Source organism: Mauremys mutica, unplaced genomic scaffold (genome assembly GCF_020497125.1).
Source record: "Mauremys mutica isolate MM-2020 ecotype Southern unplaced genomic scaffold, ASM2049712v1 Super-Scaffold_100101, whole genome shotgun sequence".
Taxonomy (NCBI): domain Eukaryota; kingdom Metazoa; phylum Chordata; order Testudines; family Geoemydidae; genus Mauremys; species Mauremys mutica.
The window spans coordinates 686,147-704,054 of record NW_025423268.1 but is presented as its reverse complement, the minus strand read 5'-3'; the positions used below and the strand labels follow the sequence as shown (position 1 = coordinate 704,054).

The following is a 17,908-nucleotide window of genomic DNA, read 5'->3' as shown; positions in this document are numbered from 1 at the left end:
CCTTCTCTTCAATAGCCTTGTCCAATCTAGGCCACCAAAAATAGCTTCGTGCAATTTCCTTCATGCGCACTATTCCACAGTGACCGGAATGTAGCTGTTCTAACATCTGTGATCTCAGGGGTGGTTGAATAATGACACGCCTCCCCCACAACAAACAACCAGATTGGACCGATAACTCCGTCCACCTGGACATGTAGGGAACAAGGTTGGGTGAGACCGGAGAGGTTTGTCGAGATTTTCCATGCATCACCAGGTCCATAATTTGGGATAATACTGGGTCAACGCGGGTTGCCTTCTTTATCTGAGTAGCAGTGATGAGTGTATTCTCTACCTGTTCAAAGTAGAAGATTTCCTTTTGGGCACTATCTTGATGTTTGACCGGTAAAGGCAACCTTGAGAGGCCATCTGCATTGCCGTGCAGAGTGGATTTCCGATATTTGATTTCATATGTGTGTGCAGAAAGTATCAATGCCCAACGTTGCATACGACTAGCAGCTAATGGGGGAATGCCTGTGTAGGGTCCAAAAATTGATGTCAGAGGTCGATGGTCTGTAAGAAGAGTAAACTTTCGCCCAAACAGGTACTGATGAAACTTCCTAATTCCAAAAACAATTCCTAATGCCTCACGTTCGATTTGGGCGTAGTTAGTTTCTGCTTTGCTTAGAGTGCGTGAAGCAAAAGCAATAGGTCTTTCTTCTCCCGAAGGCATAATGTGTGACACGACCGCTCCCACTCCATAAGGGGAAGCATCGCAGGCCAATTGCAGGGGTAAGGATGGATCAAAGTGCGTTAGAACTTCAGAATTTAACAATGCATCCTTAGCTTTGTTAAATGCAACATCACAGGCTTCAGTCCACTTCCAGGCCTTGTTCTGCCCAAGGAGCTCATGAAGTGGTTTTAGCAGTGTGGCTAACTGTGAGATGAACTTTCCATAATAGTTCAGTAGTCCTAGAAATGAGCGCAGCTGGCTTACATTTCGAGGTGGGGGAGCCTCCACAATAGCTTTAACTTTTGCAGGGGCCTTATGAAGACCTGCAGAATCAATGATGTGTCCCAAATATTCAACAGAGGACTTGAAGAATTCACACTTGTCTTTGCGAACTCGTAGGCCATACTCTTCCAGTCTTTGTAGGGTAGCCTCTAAATTCTTTAAATGATCCTCTTCATTTCTTCCAGTGACCAGGATATCATCCAGATAGCACTGAACTCCTGACAAGCCACACAAGATCTGGTCCATAGCCCTCTGGAACAGGGCGGGAGCCGATGTGATTCCGAAGGGTAGGCGACAGTATCGATAAAGCCCCTTATGAGTCACAATAGTCAACAGCTCTTGGGACTTTTCATCGACGTGCATCTGTAAATATGCTTGACTCAGATCAATCTTACTGAACTTTTGTCCCCCAGCCAGGCCTGCGAAGAGGTCATCGATGCGGGGAAGCGGGTATTGCTCTGCACACAACACTGGGTTGACAGTGACTTTAAAATCACCGCAAATCCGGAGAGAGCCATCTTTCTTCACTATTGGAACGATAGGAGTGGCCCATGAGCTATGGGTAACTGGTATTAGGACTCCATTGGTGACCAGGTGCTCCAGGTCTGCTTCAACTTTTGGCCTGATGGCATATGGCACAGTTCGGGCTTTCAGATATTTTGGTGGACTGTCAGGTTTAATGTTCAATGTCACCGTGATTCCCTTCATACTTCCCAAATCATCTCCAAAAACAGCAGCATGTTTCCTTAGAATAGGGGTTAGACTGGTTTCTTCTTTAGTCATCCAGTGCACTTCTGCCCAGTTCAGCTGAATCTTCCCAAGCCAAGACCTACCCATTAAGGCTGGGTAGTTACCTCTCACCACAAACAGTGGCAATTTAGCCGCCCGTCCATTGAGCTCCACCTTAACATCAATAGTGCCCAACATGGGCACAGCTTCACCTGTATATGTCTTCAGAACAGTTTTTGTTGCCTTAAGCGGAAGATGCTGTAGCTTTTCCTTATACACAGTCTCAGGAACCAGCGAGACAGCTGCACCGGTGTCTAGTTCCATGCGTATAGGTTTGCCCTCCAATAAGGGGGTTACCCAGTATTCATGTGAGCCCGCTGCCAAAGACAAAACATGCAGTGGCACTTCCTCTTGTGAGGCGGTGTCACCTTGATCATCCTGGGTCTGCTCTAGGGTATGCAAGGTTCCTCTTTTTGTCGGCCAGACCACAGGCCTCTTTTTCTTTTGTTTACAGGCACACTCAATGTGTCCCTTTTTGCCACAGTGTCGACACACCAGGTCCTTACACCAGCATTCTGATGCCTGGTGTCCTGGCTTACCACAGCGGTAACATTCTTGACTCTGCACAGTTTTGTGGGTCGGTTCTTGTGACACTTTTTGCACCCTAGGGGGTGCACCGATGTATTGTGCCTCCCTTGTAGCCAGTTCCATGGAGACAGCAATATCAACAGCCTTCTGTAATGTAAGCTGAGCCTCTGTCAGTAGGCGCTTCCGTATAGCTTCACTGCAGAGGCCACACACTAACCTGTCATGCAGGGCATCATTTAACATCTCTTTAAATTCACAGTGTTCTGCTAGCTTTTTTAAAATGGCTACAAATTGTACAACTGTTTCATCTTCCTTTTGGTCTCTTTTGTGGAACCTATATCTTTCAGCAATTACCAGTGGTTTTGGGGAGAAATGAGACCCCAGGATTTCCACAATGTCACTGTAAGATTTAGTCTCAGGCTTAACAGGGTGTAGTAAGCTGCGTAGCAGAGAGTAGGTTTTAGCCCCTACAACAGTTAAGAATATTGGCACCTTCTTCGCTTCTGTAATGTCATTTGCAATACCAAAAAGCTCAAAACGCTCAGTATACACATGCCACTGCTCTGTATTCTCATCAAAAGGCTCCAGGAGCCTGGTCAGAGTAGCCATGATTTTTAGTTTCACTTTCACAGTCAGTGCAAACAAGCAGCTTTTTTTCTTTGTTTGGTCTTTACCTTGACTTCTACTTCCTTCTGTTACTGGAGCAGCAAAAGCATCCCATCCTCGTCGCCAGTGTTATATCCTTGGGGCAGCCGGTGTAGGAAGCAATCACTTGAGGCCAGAGAGCAGACAGCTAACCAAAACCTCCCTTTTATTTACAGAGACAGAGAGCTCACTCAGCCGGTTGAAACCGGCTGAGCTATCCCTTAATAGTCTAACTCAGTTGCCATAGTAACAAAACCATGACAACCAAATACACAACAGTCAAGAAGGCTAACAGCATTTTGGGCTGTATAAGTAGGGGCATTGCCAGCAGATCGAGGGACATGATCATTCTCCTCTATTCAACATTGGTGAGGCCTCATCTAGAGAACTATGTGCAGTTTTGGGCCCCACATTGCAAGAAGGATGTGGAAAAATTGGAAAATCCAGTGGAGGGCAACAAAAATGATTAGGGGGCTGGAGCACATGACTTCTGAGGAGAGGCTGAGGGAACTGGGATGGTTTAGTCTGCAGAAGAGAAGAATGAGGGAGGATTTAATAGCTGCTTTCAACTACCTGATAGGGGGTTACAAAGAGGATGAATCTAGACTGTTCTCAGTGGTAGCAGAGGACAGAAGAAGGAGTAATGATCTCAAGTTGCAGTGGGGGAGGTTTAGGTTGGATATTAAGAAAAACTTTTTCACTAGGAGGGTGGTGAAACACTGGAATGCGTTACCTAGGGAGGTGGTGGAATCTCCTTCCTTAGAAGTTTTTAAGGCCCGGCTTGACAAAGCCCTGGCTGGGATGATTTAGTTGGGAATTGGTCCTGCTTTGAGCATGAGGTTGGACTAGATGACCTCCTGAGGCCCCTTCCAACCCTGATATTCTATGATACTCTAAACTGACCACCAAATTTAAGTTGCGTGTTTTTCCTGTCAGGTGAGGACTCTGGGGCAGGGCTGGGGATAAGGAACTTGGGGTGCAGAAAGGCTGCCCCAGGGCTAGGGCCAAAGAGGACTCCCCTCCACCCTCCCTGGCAGCAGCAAGCTCCAGGGGAGGGACCCCTCCTCTCCCCCGCAGTTCACTGCACATGCTCCTAGGGTCCCTCTCAGGTCCAGAAAGCCCACTCACCTCCCTTATGGTGGGTACCGAGGGGGGAGGTTGCCATCACGTGTGGCCTCCCCTGCTGCCACCCCTCACCATAGCCTCACTGGGGATGGGGCTGCCCCTTGCCCAGCATGGTGCAGGAGTGGGGACTGCAGGGTGGTAGCTGGGGAGGGGCAGAGTATCACAAAATTCACCCAAGCCCCAGCTGCACAGGTCTAGGAAGCTCCCCTCCCCAGTGGTGTAGCCAGGTTCTAACATCAGGGGGAGCGAACACGTAAAAAAAGATGCCAGCCAACATATCCAATTACTAATCAGGTAGTTCTATAACAGGCTATAACAGGCTGCCCTGGACCCCATCACCCCCTGAAGCACAAGGTAGGGGTAGGCACCACCATGTTGTGCAACAAACACTTGACAAAATTACTGGACTTAGTGATGGACAATGTGGGCAGGTGGGTATTATGTCATTCAATCATTCAACACATAAAATTGCACACATTTTGCCTCAGTGAAATTAAATATCCAGAGAATTACTGGGCCTGTGATGATGATGATGGCCAGCGCTTGTCACCTGTGGCTCCCCCTCCCTGTGCTGTGGAGGCACAGCCAGGCAGGTCTGCACCTGCAAGCAGGCACCCTGCCTCAGGTGCAGCTCCCATGGGCCCTGATAGCCACTAGACTGGGAGCCTCCCGGCCAATGGAATGGGCTGGGCTGCGGGGCGGAAGGCAAAGGGGGAGATTGTAGGGAGGGGAGCTTTGGAGGAGGGGAGGCAGTGGGGGAGGGGAGTGGGCTGGCACAAAGGGGAGGGCTCTCTGGAGAGGAGGGTCATTGGGAGTCTCTCGAGGGGACAGAGGGTTGTGTGGGTCTCTGTGGGGCAGGGGGCTGTGATGGGCGGAGCCAGCTGCAATCTGGGTCTGCTTTGTGGGGGGTCTTGCTATAGTCCCCTCAGGAAGCCCCCTCCCATCCTGTGTATTTTATACCAGCCCCGGGGTGCCCATTGCTGCTCTTTTCCCCGCCCACGGCTCCATCTGTCTGTCCCCACAACCCCCCAGCTGTGTCCTGGTGTGTGTCTGTCCCACAACCCCCTGGCTGTGTCCTGGTGTGTGTCTGTCCCACAACCCCCCGGCTGTGTCCTTGTGTCTGTCTGTCCCACAACCCCCGGCTGTGTCTGTCTGTCTGCCCCCACCACCCCCGGCTGTGTCTGTCTGCCCCCACCACCCCCGGCTGTGTCCTTGTGTCTGTCTGTCCCACCACCCCCAGCTGTGTCTGTCTGTCTGCCCCACAACCCCCTGGCTGTGTCCTTGTGTCTGTCTGTCCCACAACCCCCTGGCTGTGTCCTTGTGTCTGTCTGTCCCACAACCCCCTGGCTGTGTCCTTGTGTCTGTCTGTCCCACAATCCCCGGCTGTGTCTGTCTGTCTGCCACCACCACCCCCGGCTGTGTGTGTCTGTCCCACAACCCCCTGGCTGTGTCCTTGTGTCTGTCTGTCCCACAACCCCCCGCCTGTGTCCGTGTGTCTGGCTGCCCCCACCGCCCCCAGCTGTGTGTGTCTGTCCCAGAACCCCCCAGCCGTGTCTGTTTGTCCCCACCAACCCCCCACCCCGGCTGTGTCCTTGTGTCTGTCTGTCCCCACCACCCCCGGCTGTGTCTGTCTGTCTGTCCCCACCACCCCGCTGGCTGTGTCCTTGTGTCTGTCTGTCCCACAACCCCCCGGCTGTGTCCGTGTGTCTGGCTGCCCCCACCACCCCCGGCTGTGTCTGTCTGTCCCATAACGCCCCCAGCTGTGTCCATGTGTCTATCTGTCCCACAACCCCCCGGCTGTGTCCTTGTGTCTGTCTGTCCCACAACCCCCAGCTGTGTCCTTGTGTCTGGCTGCCCCCACCCCACCCCGCTGTGTGTGTCTGTCCCACAACCCCCTGGCTGTGTCCTTGTGTCTGTCTGTCCCACAACCCCCAGCTGTGTCTGTTTGTCCCCACCAACCCCCGCTCCCCGGCTGTGTCTCTGTGTCTGGCTGCCCCCACAGCTCACCGGCTGAGTCTGTCTGACAGGCACAGACCCTGCTGCTGCTCTGCCCAGGGCTCAGCCGCTGCTGGTGGCTCTCTCCCGCTCCCTGCTGTGGAGGCGTGGCCAGGCAGCTCCAGCACTGCCCCCGGCAGCTCCCATTGGCTGGGGTTCCCGGCCAATGGGCTGTGAGCCCAGTCGCTGCTGGGGCCTCTCCCGGGAGCTGCCGCTGAGGTGAGAGCGCCCGGCAGTGCGACGCGGGGACCCCCAAAGCACAGGGCCTGGGGCCCAAACGTTGGTGGAGCTGGGCCCAGCTTCAGGATTATTGGTGGAGCCTGGGCCCCACGGGCCCATAGAACTCGCCGCCTATGGACAGAGTAGACGCTGCTGTTCATTATATCACCATAACTGGCCTCCTCCAGTATCCCACAATGCCTGCCGTGAACTCGCCTGCCCTGCATTCCTGCTACAGAGCCATGGGCCCCTCCCCTTTCATCGCTCTGGGAAGTTCTGACAGCTGAGCCTGCTGCTCTGCTCCGGCAGCCAGGAGCAAATCACCGCCGTGGATGCTGCTCTCTCCCGCACTGCGAACACAGAGCTAGACAGGAAAACATCAGACGCTGCTCCCAATGCTACACTCAGTTTTTCAGAAATTAGTCTACTTTATGGCCAGAAGAGACCATTAGAGCACCTAATCTCACCCCCTGCATATCACAGGCCTCCTGTATGACACAATAGCTACTTTTGGGGCAAACACATTCCAGAAAGGCATCTAGTCTTCATTAAATGACATCAGGAGATGGACAATCCACCACTTTCCTTGGTAGCTTGTTCCTGCGGTGAATCATCCTCGCTGTTGAATATTTGTGTCTTATTTGTAATATGAATTTGTCTCTTTTCACCTTCCAGCCATTGGGTCTTGTTATTCCTTTCTCTGCTAGATTAAAGAGTCCTTTAATACACAACCTTTTCTCTCCATTAAGGCCCTTCAACACTTCAATGAAGTCACCTTTCAATCTTCTTTTGATAAGCGAAACGGGTTGAGCTTGTTCAATAGCTCACTAGAAGCATTTTTTTCCAGCCCTCAGAACATTTGTCATCAGACTCCTGAACTGCAGCTGGATGTGGTTCTTGTTCTTCTGCACAACATAGCTCCTGGAGAAGAGGGATCTGCAAATGTACATTCATATGATACCTTTGTTTAACTGATGAAAACATAAACTAGACACTTAGAGGATTGGAACTGATTTCAGCTGATGGACAGCTTCGCTTGGTTTTTATGCATTTGGACAGCGAAATGTTGAGTGTTTACATTGATATCAAGCACTCCTGTATAGAGGAATCCCTGAACATAATGGAGAATGGAAATGGAAATGTTTTCCTTTTTTTTTTAAAAAGAAAGAGGGTTATAAGAGAACAGGGGGGGTTTGAACTGAGGACTACTTGAACTACAATCAAGCACTCTAACACTGAGCAATATCCCCAGGACAACGGAATTGTGATGTCCAGCACTTTGAAGGACAGACCCTGCTTCATCGAGGTCCTTTGCCATTCCCAGACCACAGGGGGTTTTAAAAATGGGGTGTGACTAAACTTCTTAAATGTGGCAAACACCACAGCTTGCACATCCACCGATATAGCTTCTCCCACTGACATAGCTGCCACCTCTTGGGAAGTGGATTAACTACACCCACAGGAAACTCTCTCCCCTCAGCATAGAGCAGTGGTTCTCAAACTGTGAGTCAGGACCCCAAAGTGGGTCATAACCCTGTTTAATGGGGTCGCCAGGGATGGCATTAGATTTGTTGGTGCCTGGGGCTGAAACCAAACGTCTGAGCCCCACCACCCAGGGCTGAATCCCTCAAGCTCTGGTTTTGCCCTCCCCCAACAGGGGCAGGGCTCAGGCTTTGTCTCCTCTGCCTGTGCTCAGTGTAGAGGGGCTTGGTGCATCTTTCTAGGGTCATGTAGTAAGTTTTTTGGTTTTTTTTGGCAAAAAGGGGTTGTAGTGAAAGGAAGTTTGAGAAACCCTGGCATAGAGCCTCTGAGTATGTCTAGACTTGGGTCCCTGTGGCAGATCAGACACTGAAAGTACAGCCATGGAGACACCACACACCAGCCTGGCCTAGCAGGCAAGAATCAAACCTCCACAGACAAATGCCTGTTGCTTTTTAACCCATCTCCCTAAGCCCTCAGCCACCACCACTTAACAAAGGGGCTTTTCTACACGATGGTTCTGGTCTCACTGAAGGGTCATTTCCAATTGTTTGCTCAGACCAGCATTAGGGGAAATGGTGCCCTGGGCAAAGCTTGTACTTTGGCACTTCCCCATTGCCCCTGGACGATCCCCACTCCCCCTTTACCGCTAGCTCCTGCACTCCTAGCCCTTGCACCTCCTTCACCCCTAACTCCTGCCCCTTCCTGTGCCCCCTTTGCCTTAACTCCCTGTGCCACCAGCCATTACCCCTCTCCTGCAGCCCCTTCACATGGCTCCAGTGCTGGGGGTCCCGCACTTGTTCTCCCTTTCCCTGGGCTTTGGCATCACTAGCCCCTGCTTAGGGAGTAGGGTTCAGTGGTCCCGAAAAAGTGGGGCATGACTCCTAGGGGGACACAGAGGAACATTCATGGAGTCAATGAAATCAATTGAGCTTCTTCAGTCTCTCGCTGGAGACATTTCCCTTGTTTTTAAAGGCAAAAATCCTGATCTTTCCAACGGGAGCTGCTGCTTCAATGTTCAGTTTGGGGAGGGATTTGGCTGCACTCAGAGATCTGCCCGCGGGTTACAATCTGCGATCCGAAGGGTCGAACGCAAACAGCGTTTAGATGGGACCGTTAGTGCCGCCCCCGTGTGGCCAAAGGTTAGAAATGACGAGCAGAGTTTACAGCTGGAGCCTGGGACGCTCCTGAACAAACTGGGCCCAAAGCCTCTCGCGTGGGACCCTCGCTGTGCAGCAGGAGGCGGAGGGAAGCTGATTGTCAGGGCTCAGGGCTGCACCCTGCCAGGCTGAGCCGGTGTCTGTGCTAAGCTCGGCATCGATCAGGTGATTCTGGGCAGTTCGGGGTCCCCGGGCTCCCACAGGAGGGTGAAGCAGGTCACCCCTGGAGCAGGGTAAAGCTGCAGGGTGACAGTGGGGTTGCTGCCCCTGTGAACAGCTGCTGTAGCACCGCCTGGGCAGGACAGGGAAAGCCAGTTATACCCCCCCCCAGCCTGTATCGGGGGATGGGAGCGCTCACACCCTGGGGACCCACCCACCAGAGATCTACTGGGGGGGAGAGTGGCACCCACACACCCAGGATCTTGTAGGGGGGTACAAGGGCATCCACACTCTGGGATCCTCTGCAGAGGGACGGACACCCACACATCCAGGATTCTGTCTGGGGGGCAGAGGTACCTGGACACCTGGGCGGGGGAAGGGGGCACCGAAACATCTGGGATCTTACCTGGGACGACAGCGGCTCCTGCAGCTCGACATGAGATGCAGGCGGGGGAAGCAGGAGCATTTCCCAGTTCCAGGCTGTCCCCGTCTGGCCAAGGCACAGAGCTCACAAGCAGAGTTTAAAGCTCCAGCTGCCAGGCCATAAAACAAGCCGGGCTCCGTGGCTGGTGCCTGTGATCGCAGCACCTGGAGAGGCCGAGGCAAGAGGATCACTTGAACTAAGGAGTTCTGGGCTGCAGAGGGCTGTGCTTATCGGGTGTCCGCACTAAGTTTGGCATCAATATGTTGATCCCGGGGAAGCTTGGGGTCCCCAGGTTGCCTAAGGAGAGGTGAACCAGCCCGGGTTGGAAACGGAGCAGGTCAAAACTCCTGTGCTGGTCAGTAGTGGGTTTGCACCTGTGAATAGCCCCTGCAGCGTAGCCTGGGCAAGACAGTGAGACATGGTCTCTTTTTAGACACCCCCCCACACCCTGCAGAGCCTGGCTGGGGGGATGGGAGCACCCACACGCTGGGGATTCTGACTTGGGGGGAGGGACGCCCCCCTGCCACACAGTTCTTGAAAAGAGGAACAGAGACACCCAGACACCACAGAGCCTGGATGGGGGCAGGTGAACCACACACGGGAGCTAGTTCATGGGGTGGGGGACACACCCATATGCTCCGTTGCACCATTCTTAATGAGAAGAACGGGGGCATCTGCACAACACGGATCCTTAACGGGCGGGGGGGCACCCACACACTCCACTATTAACCAGTAGGGACAGGGGCACCAGACACCCCTCGTAGTGTGGAGAACACCCACATCCACCGGATCCCAGGGCCGCCCAGAGGGGGGGGCAAGAGGGGCAATTTGCCCCAGGCCCCGCGTCCTGCAGGGGCCCCCACGAGTGTTTTCTGGGGCCCCTGCGGTTCCGGTTGAGCTCCCGCAGGCATGACTGCGGCAGGTCAAGCGGAGCCGCGGGACCACGGCACCCGCCGCAGTCACTCGTCCCGGGCTCCGGTCGACCTGCCGCAGTCATGCCTGCGGGAGCTCAACCGGAGCCAAATGCCGCCCCCCAGGTCTTCGGCGCGCTGGGGTCTAGAGCCGCCCCTGAGCGGGGGCCCACCGCCGCCGAAGACCCCGGGCCCCCGGAATTCTCTGGGCGGCCCTGCCGGATCCCTCATGTGGGGGTAAGACAGAGGGGATTGTAATGGGGCCCAGCGCACACACACACCAGGGATTGTTAAGGGTTGAAGGGACAGGGACACCCACACACACTGAGATCACGTCCTTGGAGGAACGCAAACCCTCCACAGAAGGACCTGGTATGTTCCATGATGGCAGCCCAGCCTGGGTGAGTCAAAGTCTCTTTTTATACAGGCACGCCCCAGAGATCCTGACTACGGGGAGAGAGACACCCACCCACCAGAGATCCTTAATGGTCTAGGGTGCACCCACACACCAGGGATTCTTATGGGTGGGAGGAATAGAGACAGCCAGACACACTGAGATCACTTCCTCCCGGAGCCTGGGCCAGACAGGGAGACACAGTCCCCGTTTACATATCTGCCAGACAACCTTCCTCCCACCCCCTCCACACAATGTTCTTATCTGGAGGTGAAGCCAGGGAAACCACATGGAGGATTCTTATCTGGGGAACTGGGGGGACCCACTTACCACCAGAGATTCCTAAGGGCAGGAGGAACAGGGACTCCCACCTCTGTAGCATGGGGGTGGGTCACCTGCTGGGATCATCTGGGCATATTTCACCTCGTCAGCTCCCTGCCATTGCCTTGGGGGCCCCTTGTTCGCTGCCTCTGGCACCCAGTTTAGCCTCCTTCCTGAGGGCTGAAACGCTTTGATCTATCTAAGGTCTGTGGGATCAATACGTGTCATGGTGTAATTCTGTGTTATTCGGGGGTCAGACTAGCTGAGCTAATGGCCCCTTCTGCCCTTAAACGCCATGAAAACATTTCCCTGGTTTCTCCTTGCGCCTGACAGACACCACGGTGAGGGGCCCAATAGAAGATCCTCGACACAGCGCTCTGGCTCTTACTTTACTTGGGGACGTCAGCGCTTTCCTAGCAAAGCTGCTGCTAAAGCGCTGGATTTGGGGAACGGTTCGGCTCCGATTCAGAGATCTGCCTGCGGGGTGTGAACCTGCCACGAGGAGTGGGAAACGCAACCAGCACCGGGAGGCGTTGGCTGAGCTCCAGGCTGCCCCCGTGTGGCCAAAGCTTAGAACTGAGCAGCGGAGTTTAAAGCTGGCGCTGGGAGGGACCTGAACACGCGGGGCACGAAGGCTCCTGCGTGTAACGCTTGTTGGGTGGGCAGCTGAGCGTAGCTGATAGCCGGAGTTCAGGGCTGCACCCTGGGGTGCTGAGCAGGTGTCTGTGCTCAGGTTGGCCTCGCTATGATGGTTTCTGGGAAGTTTGGGGCCACCAGTCTCCCTAAAGAGAGGGGAACCAGGCCAGAAAAGGAGACTTTCAAAACTCTGGTACGAATTGCCAGTGGGACTGACCCTGTGAAGAGCCGCTGCAGCCCCGCCAGGGAGAGCCGGTCTCTTTGTGCAGCCCCCTCCATTCCTCAGGACAAGGGTTGTGCTCAAAGATCTGTGCCCCGTGTTTTTACCTCCGTGTGAAGCGCACAGAGCAAATAACCCTCAGCGCCTCAGCTCAGTTCCAGGCTCCACTTCCACCTGCTCAGGCAAGATGGTGCAGAGCAGGGCCGGCTTTAGGCCTATTTCACCAATTCCTCCGAATCGGGCCCCGCGCCTAAGAGGGCCCCACGTCCAGTGAGAATCCCTTCCCTGGCTAGAGGCGCCTTTTTAATTTTTACTCACCTGGCGGCGCTCTGGGTCTTCGGCGGCACTTCAGCGGCGGGTCCTTCAGTGCCGCCAAAGACCTGGAGTGAGTGAAGGACCTGCCGCCGAAGACTCGGAGCACCACCCGGTGAGTACAAGCCCTGCACTTCCTAAAGCCGGCCCTGGTGCAGAGGAGCCCCTGGGTGGCTCTGGGCCTGGGGAGGAGGCTTTTGATTTTTCGGCCTGACCGCTACGGGCAGCAAGGCCAAAAGTCAGATGGCCGGCTCTCCCGTCCACCACGCTCATCAGGAGCCCTTAGTCGACAGGCTCGGAGAATGCGGGCACGTCCCCCACTACCTCTCGCATGCAAAGCGAGCGCTCTGCCACTTGAGTTAATTCCCCGCAGCTAGCCTGACTCTCAGGCACCGGGCAAAAAAAGGCAAGGGCTCTGTGGCCTTAAGCAGAACACAGCCTGAAATGGGGGGGAGGGGGGCGTGCTACCCAGAGCTGGGGAAGGGGGTCCGAGTCCCAGCCACGCTCCTCGGCACAAACACCAACGCTCCCTCCCTGGAGTGTGTCTGGGCTGAGAGTTAGCCCCTGAAACAAGCACCAAACTTCAGAAGACAACACAGGGATAGATCACTTGACGATTGCCTGCTCTGGCCATTGCCTCTGAAGCGCCTGGCATCGGTGACTGTCAGAAGACGTGATAGTGGTCTAGATGGACCATCGGTCTCACCCAGGAGGGCCGTTCTTATCTTCACCACTTTCCTCTAACCCAAGCAAAGCCAGGAGCAGGCTCAGCAACTCTAGCAGGCTCCCTGGCCCCTGGCCCAGCATACAGCAAAACGACCCTGCCTCCGCCAGGATAGACAGCCACCGACTCCCTCTTCCAGACCAAGGCAGCCCTTCCCCGCTTTGGCTGTCTCCAAGCTGTCTGCGTGCTCTGCTCTGCTCCACGGCTGCCATGCTGCCTGAGATCAGGAGGCTGCGAGGTCTCACGGTCTCAGCTGAGCTGGTATCGCGTGCCACCCCGCCAATCTCCTCATTCCCTTCATGGACCCCTGGGATGTGAGTAATTCTGTATTTGAGTGGCTCTCCCTCCTGGCCAATGAGCTTGGCGTAGACTAGCAGGGAGGGAGGAGGAAAGGGATTGTGCTCCAGTGAGAGCTCAGAAAGAAAGGTGCAGGTCCCCCACTAGAGCCCAGCCCAGCAGAGCAGAGCAGAGCAGAGCAGGCTGGAGAATGTGTGTCTGGGTCTGACTACTTCTCCCATGCTCTTCCATTTGAGCTAACTTCTCCCAGCTGTCTCCAGCCTCCCAGTCAGCGCAAGGGGGAGAAGGGCCGGGGAGGAAGAGCTTTGTGCTCCGCAAGGACTGGCTTTTTGGGAGGCCAAGCGGGGAGAGGGATGGAGGCCACGGGAGGAGCTGAGCCGGCTGACTGTCCATGGCTTCTAAAAGAAGGGCAAGAGAAGGTCCTGTGGCTGCCTTGCCGCTGGAGAATGCGGGCATTGATCCCGCTGCCTCTCGCATGCGAAGCGAGCGCTCTACCACTTGAGCTAATTCCCCTACCTTGGAAAACGGTGTCTTGATTCATCCATTCGATAACGGAGGCCACATCGTTCCCCGCGCCAGCCGGTGACTCCTTCCAAAAGGGTCAGGCAAGGGAGGGCTTCCTGTAGGCTGGCTAGCTCAGCTGGTTAAAGTGTGGTGCTAATAATGCCAAGGTCATGGGTTCAAGCCCCATGCTGGCCACTGCGGGAGGGAGAGGGTGGCTTCTGCTCTTCTGGCTGACTGCTAGGGGTGGCAGAGGCCAAAACCAGGTGGGCTGGGAGCGGGCAAGAGCCCTGCTGGGCGCTGGGCAGGACGAGGCTCCGGACACCTCCTTGGTCTCCCCTCCCTGGGCTGCTCGCTCCACCTGCTGCCTGAAAGGAACTTGGGCCTGGGGAGGAGACGGGTGAGCCCGGCCGGCTGCCTTCCAGGCTCATAGGAGGCCAGGCTTGAGCTGCCCGCCCGCAAAGCCAAAATCGCAGGCCTGCCGGCTCGCCCCCATTGTCCACAGAGGGTTGACCTGATGGCCCGAATTCTTGCCGGCCACCAGCTCCACCCAAATGGACCCGACGCCGGATCATGCTCTCCAGCCCAAGCCACAGAGGAAGGCTTAATACGCGGCACCCCAACCTAGGGGAGAGGCTTCACACTCCGCCGGCGAAGGGTGACCTTTGGGACATCCCTGGACACCATCCTCCCACCCCCACAGCCAGAGCCCCCAAGCCCACACTCGAGCCCACCCCTCCGACAGGAAGGAGCAGGAGGACCACTCCGCCCAGGGGCACCACCACTCGAAGTCAGCTTCACTTGCTTTCTCTTCTACCCCTTTCCTCCCATGTTATGCGGCCCTGGGAAGACGCAGGCACGGCACTCTGACTGGCGGAAGCCAAACGCCCCACACCGAGAGTTTAGCACGGGCTCTTGAGGCACTGGAGGAACCCCATGCAGACGCACTGACGGAGCTAAGCTTTACGGCCAAGGGCCCTACCTGTGCAGAAAGCCAACTTGCTTGTGAAAAAGACTCCTCGTTCGGCTCCCCTTCCAAACTTCCAAATGTCTCCAAATGGGAATACACACACACACTGAAACACCCAAACGGTCCTAACGCTGGAGCCAGGCGAAAAAGAAAAGCAAGGAAAAGATTTCTAAATGGCCACCCTGCCAGAGTCGTACAGCTCCGCAAGTGAAACCCGTGGGAGGGACCTTACACAGAAAAGGGGAATGGAAAGCTGCCCAAATTGAGATGCTGTGGAAAGCTACAGCCCCATCGCTACTCCTACTCTGCACACTTCTTGCAACAGCTGATGAACGGCCAGGTGCTTTTCGCATCCAAGCCCACACCAGGGAAAGACCTTGAGAAGCTTCCCGTGGCTTGCCTGGTTCAGCTGGTCAGAGTGTGGCACTCGTGGAGGCAAGATGGTGCAGAGGAGCCCCTGGGTGGCTGTGGGCCTGGGGAGGATGGCTTTTGATTTTTCGGCCTGACTGCTACGGGCAGCAAGGCCAAAAGTCAGATGGCCGGCTCTCCCGTCCACCACGCTCATCAGGAGCCCTTAGTTGACCAGCTCGGAGAATGCCGGCAGCGTCCCCCACTACCTCTCGCATGCAAAGCGAGCGCTCTGCCGCTTGAGCTAATTCCCCGCAGCTGGCCTGACTCTCAGGCACCGGGCAAAAAAAGGCAAGGGCTCTGTGGCCTTAAGCAGAACACAGCCTGAAATGGGGGGGAGGGGGGCGTGCTACCCAGAGCTGGGGAAGGGAGTCCGAGTCCCAGCCACGCTCCTCGGAACAAACACCAACGCTCCCTCCCTGGAGTGTGTCTGGGCTGAGAGTTAGCCCCTGGAACAAGCACCAAGCTTCAGAAGACAACGCAGGGATAGATCACATGACGATTGCCTGCTCTGGCCATTGCCTCTGAAGCGCCTGGCATCGGTTACTGTCAGAAGACGGGATAGTGGCCTAGATGGACCATCGGTCTCACCCAGGAGGGCCGTTCCTATCTTCACCACTTTCCTCTAACCCAAGCAAAGCCAGGAGCAGGCCCAGCTCAGCAACTCTAGCAGACTCCCTGGCCCCCGGCCCAGCATACAGCAAAACGACCCTGCCTGAGCCAGGATAGACAGCCACCGACTCCCTCTTCCAGACCAACGCAGCCCTTCCCCGCTTTGGCTGTTTCCAAGCTGTCCATGCTAAACTCTCGGTGTGGGCGTTTGGCTTCCGCCAGTCAGAGTGCCGTGCCTGCATCTTCCCAGGGCCGACTCCCTTTTTGACATTTCCTTTTTCTCTGGCACAGGGAGTGACCTATGTCTGGATTCTCCCTGTCTCCCATCAGGTGTTGGGATGGTGAGTGAGAATGAGGAGGAGAATCCCCAGCAGGAAGATGCTGAGCAATTACAACCCACTGCCCCGCTCCTGCACTCCCTTCACCCCTAACCACTGTGCCGCGTCCTGCACCCACGTGGGGACACTGACCTGTGTGCATGGAGCAGCTGGCATTGTTGCCCGCTCCTCCCTGGAATGCTGCTCCTCCAGGCACCCCGAGGGGCTGCGGGGGCAGGGTGATAAGCGACATCATCCGAGCTCCCTGCATCCAGGTCACTTTCCTCAGCCGGGCTGCATCAGGGGAGGGCAGAGAGCAGCAGCTTCTGATGCTCCCCTCACAGCACCAGGTGGGGAAAGTGACCAGGACGCATTGAGCACATAGTGTTGCTCCTCGCTCCCCACAACCCTCTATGGGGCCATGGACGAGCATTGGGGGCAGGGGAGAGCAGTGAGCACCTTTGCACTGGCACATGGTGCCCTTTGACCCCTGGAGCCCTGGGCGGTTGCCGGGGGGCCCCACCCCTAAGGCCGGCTGGGCTCCCCAGCACGAACAGCAGAGACACAGGGAGACTGGCCACCCACTGAGCAGTGGTAGCCTGGGCGGCTCGTAATGGAGGCTCGGGGGGCTCAGCCTCCCCAAGCCTTGCGTCGCCAAGGGGGCAGTGGGGCCCATGACTAGGGGCCCTGGCCAAATTGGGCCCCCCGGAAAAGTCTCCCCCATGTTGGCCGCAGGGCTGGAGGAGCTCCCACTCCGTGCTACGGCCCGGGGGCTGCAGCAGGGGCACAGAGCTTCTCTGGTCTTGGGGCCACAGTGGGGCAGGGGCAAAGGAGTGATAGGGCGGGGCCAGTGGGGGAAGGGGTGGAACAGAGGTGACAGTGGATGGGTCTGTGTGTGGAAGGGGGGGGGAGCCACAGACAGTAACGGGGGGTCATGGTTCCAGTTCTGGGGCCCCTGCACTTGTTCTCCCTTTCCCCGGGCTTTGGCATCACTAGCCCCTGCTTAGCGAGTAGGGTTCAGTGGTCCCCAAAATGTGGGGCATGACTCCTAGGGGGACACAGATGAAGTTTCATGGGGGCACCTCAGGGCCCGAGCCAGCCCCCATGGAGGGAGCAGCACTCAGCCCCACTTCTTCCCCAGCTCTTCCCCAACCCCACCCTCAGCCTGGGCCCCTGACTCCCATCCTGGCCTTGACCCCCTTACCCCTGTTTGCACCCCCCTCCCCAGCAAGCAACAGCCCCACTCCCAGCCCCTGTTTTTGACAATGGCTTCCGAGGGGCCACAACCATGGATGTCCTCAATCACATCTATGCAGTCCAATAAAAGCTATTCCTCACCCACCCCTCCCTCCATCAGGACGGACTAGGTATGTTCTGCTGCCCTTCACTCATGCAGGAAGGATAATAACATTTCATTCCACTCAATCCTAAAGTGATTTGTAGCCCACCACCAGCCAAAACTGCTCATTTTGTGGAAGCGGCCCCATCATGCTGCATACCTAGGCAGAGTAGGTGTGTCTGTGCAAACACAGTTTGTTCCTAAAGTCTTTCCCCCAGCTCATTCAGCCCCTGCTTATGCTTAGTATTTAAAAACTCCATATAAGCCCTATCAGTGCCGACCTTAGATTTCTCCTCCTGTCCCTTTTTTTGCTAGTTCAGGTGAGGTGGCTGAGTGGTTAAGGTGAAGAACTGCTAATCTATTGTGCTCTGCATGCATGGGTTCAAATCCCTTTCTCATAGGATGTGTTTAGTCTTCAGACCTTCTTTATTT

The 17,908-nt window shown here is 55.7% G+C and overlaps 2 non-coding genes across 2 annotated transcripts; one reads left to right on the top strand and one right to left on the bottom strand.

Moving 5' to 3' along the window:
* Positions 1-13,769: 13,769 nt before the first annotated feature.
* Positions 13,770-13,842, bottom strand: TRNAA-CGC. The gene has a single exon. It is a non-coding gene; the product is annotated as a tRNA-Ala (tRNA).
* Positions 13,843-13,954: 112 nt separating this feature from the next.
* TRNAI-AAU lies at positions 13,955-14,028 on the top strand. The gene has a single exon. It is a non-coding gene; the product is annotated as a tRNA-Ile (tRNA).
* The last annotated feature ends 3,880 nt before the right edge of the window (positions 14,029-17,908 follow it).